Genomic DNA, 6,000 nt, shown 5'->3' with positions numbered 1-6,000 from the left:
GGCTCTGTAGTTATCCCGGGTATGGGGGGCTCTGTAGTTATCCCTGGTATGGGGGGCTCTGTAGTTATCCCTGGTATGGGGGGCTCTGTAGTTATCCCGGGTATGCGGGGCTCTGTAGTTATCCCGGGTATGGGGGGCTCTGTAGTTATCCCTGGTATGGGGGGCTCTGTAGTTATCCCTGGTATGGGGGGCTCTGTAGTTATCTCTGGTATGGGGGGTTCTGTAGTTATCCCTGGTATGGGGGGCCCTGTAGTTATCTCTGGTATGGGGGGCTCTGTAGTTATCCCTGGTATGGGAGGCTCTGTAGTTATCCCTGGTATGGGGGGCTCTGTAGTTATCCCTGGTGTGGGGGGCTCTGTAGTTATCCCTGGTATGGGAGGCTCTGTAGTTATCCCTGGTATGGTGGGCTCTGTAGTTATCTCTGGTATGGGGGACTCTGTAGTTATCCCTGGTATGGGGGGGCTCTGTAGTTATCCCTGGTATGGGGGGGCTCTGTAGTTATCCCTGGTATGGGGGGCTCTGTAGTTATCTCTGGTATGGGGGGTTCTGTAGTTATCCCTGGTATGGGGGGCCCTGTAGTTATCTCTGGTATGGGGGGCTCTGTAGTTATCCCTGGTATGGGAGGCTCTGTAGTTATCCCTGGTATGGGGGGCTCTGTAGTTATCCTGGGTATGGGGGGCTCTGTAGTTATCTCTGGTATGGGGGGGCCTCTCTAGTTATCCCTGGTATGGGGGGCTCTGTAGTTATCCCTGGTATGGGGGGCTCTGTAGTTATCCCAGGTATGGGAGGCTCTGTAGTTATCCCTGGTATGGGGGGCTCTGTAGTTATCCCTGGTATGGGGGGCTCTGTAGTTATCCTGGGTATGGGGGGCTCTGTAGTTATCTCTGGTATGGGGGGGCCTCTGTAGTTATCCCTGGTATGGGGGGCTCTGTAGTTATCCCTGGTATGGGGGGCTCTGTAGTTATCTCTGGTATGGGGGACTCTGTAGTTATCCCAGGTATGGGGGGGCTCTGTAGTTATCCCGGGTATGGGGGGCTCTGTAGTTATCCTGGGTATGGGGGACTCTGTAGTTATCCCTGGTATGGGGGGGCTCTGTAGTTATCCCTGGTATGGGGGGCTCTGTAGTTATCTCTGGTATGGGGGGTTCTGTAGTTATCCCTGGTATGGGGGGCCCTGTAGTTATCTCTGGTATGGGGGGCTCTGTAGTTATCCCTGGTATGGGAGGCTCTGTAGTTATCCCTGGTATGGGGGGCTCTGTAGTTATCCTGGGTATGGGGGGCTCTGTAGTTATCTCTGGTATGGGGGGGCCTCTGTAGTTATCCCTGGTATGGGGGGCTCTGTAGTTATCCCTGGTATGGGGGGCTCTGTAGTTATCTCTGGTATGGGGGACTCTGTAGTTATCCCAGGTATGGGGGGGCTCTGTAGTTATCCCTGGTATGGGGGGCACTGTAGTTATCCCAGGTATGGGGGGGCTCTGTAGTTATCCCTGGTATGGGGGGGCTCTGTAGTTATCCCTGGTATGGGGGGGCTCTGTAGTTATCCCTGGTATGGGGGACTCTGTAGTTATCCGTGGTATGGGGGGCTCTGTAGTTATCTCTGGTATGGGGGGCTCTGTAGTTATCCCAGGTATGGGGGGCTCTGTAGTTATCTCTGGTATGGGGGGCTCTGTAGTTATCCCTGGTATGGGGGGCTCTGTAGTTATCCCGGGTATGGGGGGCTCCGTAGTTATCCCTGGTATGGGGGGCTCTGTAGTTATCCCTGGTATGGGGGGCTCTGTAGTTATCCGTGGTATGGGGGTCTCTGTAGTTATTCCTGGTATGGGGGGGCTCTGTAGTTATCCCTGGTATGGGGGGCTCTGTAGTTATCTCTGGTATGGGGGGCTCTGTAGTTATCCCTGGTATGGGGGGCTCTGTAGTTATCTCTGGTATGGGGGGCTCTGTAGTTATCCCTGGTATGGGAGGCTCTGTAGTTATCCCTGGTATGGGGGGGCTCTGTAGTTATCCCTGGTATGGGGGGCTCTGTAGTTATCCGTGGTATGGGGGGCTCTGTAGTTATCCGTGGTATGGGGGGCTCTGTAGTTATCTTTGGTATGGGGGGCTCTGTAGTTATCCCTGGTATGGGGGGCTCTGTAGTTATCCCTGGTATGGGGGGCTCTGTAGTTATCCCAGGTATGGGGGGGGGGCTCTGTAGTTATCCCTGGTATGGGGGCTCTGTAGTTATCTCTGGTATGGGGGGCTCTGTAGTTATCCGTGGTATGGGGGGCTCTGTAGTTATCCCTGGTATGGGGGGCTCTGTAGTTATCCCGGGTATGGGGGGCTCTGTAGTTATCCCGGGTATGGGGGGCTCTGTAGTTATCCCTGGTATGGGGGCTCTGTAGTTATCTCTGGTATGGGGGCTCTGTAGTTATCCCGGGTATGGGGGGCTCTGTAGTTATCTCTGGTATGGGGGCTCTGTAGTTATCCCTGGTATGGGGGGCTCTGTAGTTATCCCTGGTGTGGGGGGCTCTGTAGTTATCCCTGGTATGGGGGGCTCTGTAGTTATCCCTGGTATAGGGGACTCTGTAGTTATCCCTGGTATGGGGGGCTCTGTAGTTATCCCTGGTATGGGGGGCTCTGTAGTTATCCCTGGTATAGGGGACTCTGTAGTTATCCCTGGTATGGTGGGCTCTGTAGTTATCCCTGGTATGGGGGGTTCTGTAGTTATCCCGGGTATGGGGGGCTCTGTAGTTATCCCAGGTATGGGGGGCTCTGTAGTTATCCCTGGTATGGGGGGCTCTGTAGTTATCTCCGGTATGGGGGACTCTGTAGTTATCCGTGGTATGGGGGGCTCTGTAGTTATCTCTGGTATTGGGGGCTCTGTAGTTATCCCTGGTATGGGGGGCTCTGTAGTTATCCCTGGTGAGGGGGGCTCTGTAGTTATCCCTGGTATGGGGGGCTCTGTAGTTATCCCGGGTATGGGGGGCTCTGTAGTTATCCCTGGTATGGGGGGCTCTGTAGTTATCCCGGGTATGGGGGCTCTGTAGTTATCCCAGGTATGGGGGGATCTGTAGTTATCCCTGGTATGGGGGGGCTCTGTAGTTTTTTCTGGTATGGGGGGCTCTGTAGTTATCCCTGGTATGGGGGGCTCTGTAGTTATCCCGGGTATGGGGGGCTCTGTAGTTATCCCGGGTATGCGGGGCTCTGTAGTTATCCCTGGTATGGGGGACTCTGTAGTTATCCCAGGTATGGGGGGGCTCTGTAGTTATCCCTGGTATGGGGGCTCTGTAGTTATCTCTGGTATGGGGGGGCTCTGTAGTTATCTCTGGTATGGGGGGCTCTGTAGTTATCCCTGGTATGGGGGGCTCTGTAGTTATCTCTGGTATGGGGGGGCTCTGTAGTTATCTCTGGTATGGGGGGCTCTGTAGTTATCCCTGGTATGGGGGGCTCTGTAGTTATCTCTGGTATGGGGGGCTCTGTAGTTATCCCGGGTATGGGGGGCTCCGTAGTTATCCCTGGTATGAGGGCTCTGTAGTTATCCCTGGTATGGGGGGCTCTGTAGTTATCCGTGGTATGGGGGTCTCTGTAGTTATCCCTGGTATGGGGGGGCTCTGTAGTTATCCCTGGTATGGGGGGCTCTGTAGTTATCCCTGATATGGGGGGCTCTGTAGTTATCCCGGGTATGGGGGGCTCCGTAGTTATCCCTGGTATGGGGGCTCTGTAGTTATCCCTGGTATGGGGGGCTCTGTAGTTATCCGTGGTATGGGGGTCTCTGTAGTTATCCCTGGTATGGGGGGGCTCTGTAGTTATCCCTGGTATGGGGGGCTCTGTAGTTATCTCTGGTATGGGGGGCTCTGTAGTTATCCCTGGTATGGGGGGCTCTGTAGTTATCCCTGGTATGGGGGGGCTCTGTAGTTATCCCTGGTATGGGGGGCTCTGTAGTTATCCGTGGTATGGGGGGCTCTGTAGTTATCCGTGGTATGGGGGGGCTCTGTAGTTATCTTTGGTATGGGGGGCTCTGTAGTTATCCCTGGTATGGGGGGCTCTGTAGTTATCCCTGGTATGGGGGGCTCTGTAGTTATCCCAGGTATGGGGGGAGCTCTGTAGTTATCCCTGGTATGGGGGCTCTGTAGTTATCTCTGGTATGGGGGGCTCTGTAGTTATCCGTGGTATGGGGGGCTCTGTAGTTATCCCTGGTATGGGGGGCTCTGTAGTTATCCCGGGTATGGGGGGCTCTGTAGTTATCCCTGGTATGGGGGGCTCTGTAGTTATCCCTGGTATGGGGGCTCTGTAGTTATCTCTGGTATGGGGGCTCTGTAGTTATCCCGGGTATGGGGGGCTCTGTAGTTATCTCTGGTATGGGGGGCTCTGTAGTTATCCCTGGTATGGGGGGCTCTGTAGTTATCCCTGGTATAGGGGACTCTGTAGTTATCCCTGGTATGGGGGGCTCTGTAGTTATCCCGGGTATGGGGGGCTCTGTAGTTATCCCTGGTATGGGGGGTTCTGTAGTTATCCCGGGTATGGGGGGCTCTGTAGTTATCCCAGGTATGGGGGGCTCTGTAGTTATCCCTGGTATGGGGGGCTCTGTAGTTATCTTTGGTATGGGGGACTCTGTAGTTATCCGTGGTATGGGGGGCTCTGTAGTTATCTCTGGTATGGGGGGCTCTGTAGTTATCCCTGGTATGGGGGGCTCTGTAGTTATCCCTGGTGTGGGGGGCTCTGTATTTATCCCTGGTGTGGGGGGCTCTGTAGTTATCCCTGGTATAGGGGACTCTGTAGTTATCCCTGGTATGGGGGGCTCTGTAGTTATCCCTGGTATGGGGGGCTCTGTAGTTATCCCGGGTATGGGGGGCTCTGTAGTTATCCCTGGTATGGGGGGCTCTGTAGTTATCCCTGGTGTGGGGGGCTCTGTAGTTATCCCGGGTATGGGGGGCTCTGTAGTTATCCCTGGTATGGGGGGCTCTGTAGTTATCCCGGGTATGGGGGGCTCTGTAGTTATCCCTGGTATGGGGGGGCTCTGTAGTTTTTTCTGGTATGGGGGGCTCTGTAGTTATCCCTGGTATGGGGGGCTCTGTAGTTATCCCGGGTATGGGGGGCTCTGTAGTTATCCCGGGTATGCGGGGCTCTGTAGTTATCCCTGGTATGGGGGGCTCTGTAGTTATCCCAGGTATGGGGGGGCTCTGTAGTTATCCCTGGTATGGGGGGGCTCTGTAGTTATCTCTGGTATGGGGGGCTCTGTAGTTATCCCTGGTATGGGGGGCTCTGTAGTTATCTCTGGTATGGGGGGCTCTGTAGTTATTCCTGGTATGGGGGGCTCTGTAGTTATCTCTGGTATGGGGGGCTCTGTAGTTATCCCTGGTATGGGGGGCTCTGTAGTTATCCCGGGTATGGGGGGCTCTGTAGTTATCCCGGGTATGGGGCGCTCTGTAGTTATCCCTGGTATGGGGGGCTCTGTAGTTATCCCTGGTATGGGGGGCTCCGTAGTTATCCCTGGTATGGGGGGCTCTGTAGTTATCCCTGGTATGGGGGGCTCTGTAGTTATCCCAGGTATGGGGGGCTCTGTAGTTATCCCTGGTATGGGGGGCTCTGTAGTTATCCCTGGTATGGGGGGCTCTGTAGTTATCTCTGGTATGGGGGGCTCTGTAGTTATCCCTGGTATGGGGGGCTCCGTAGTTATCCCTGGTATGGGGGGCTCTGTAGTTATCCCTGGTATGGGGGGCACTGTAGTTATCCCTGGTATGGGGGGCTCTGTAGTTATCCCTGGTATGGGGGGCTCTGTAATTATCCCTGGTATGGGGGGCTCCGTAGTTATTCCTGATATGGGGGGCTCTGTAGTTATCCCTGGTATGGGGGGCTCTGTAGTTATCCCTGGTATGGGGGGCTCTGTAGTTATCCCGGGTATGGGGGGCTCTGTAGTTATCCCTGGTATGGGGGGCTCTGTAGTTATCCCTGGTATGGGGGGCTCTGTAGTTATCACTGGTATGGGGGGCTCTGTAGTTATCCCTGGTGTGGGGGGCTCTGTAGT

The sequence above is a fragment of the Anomaloglossus baeobatrachus genome, chromosome 2 (assembly GCF_048569485.1).
Source record: "Anomaloglossus baeobatrachus isolate aAnoBae1 chromosome 2, aAnoBae1.hap1, whole genome shotgun sequence".
In the NCBI taxonomy this organism is placed as follows: Eukaryota; Metazoa; Chordata; class Amphibia; order Anura; family Aromobatidae; genus Anomaloglossus; species Anomaloglossus baeobatrachus.
The sequence above is the reverse complement of the archived record's forward strand: the minus strand, read 5'-3'. Positions refer to the sequence as shown.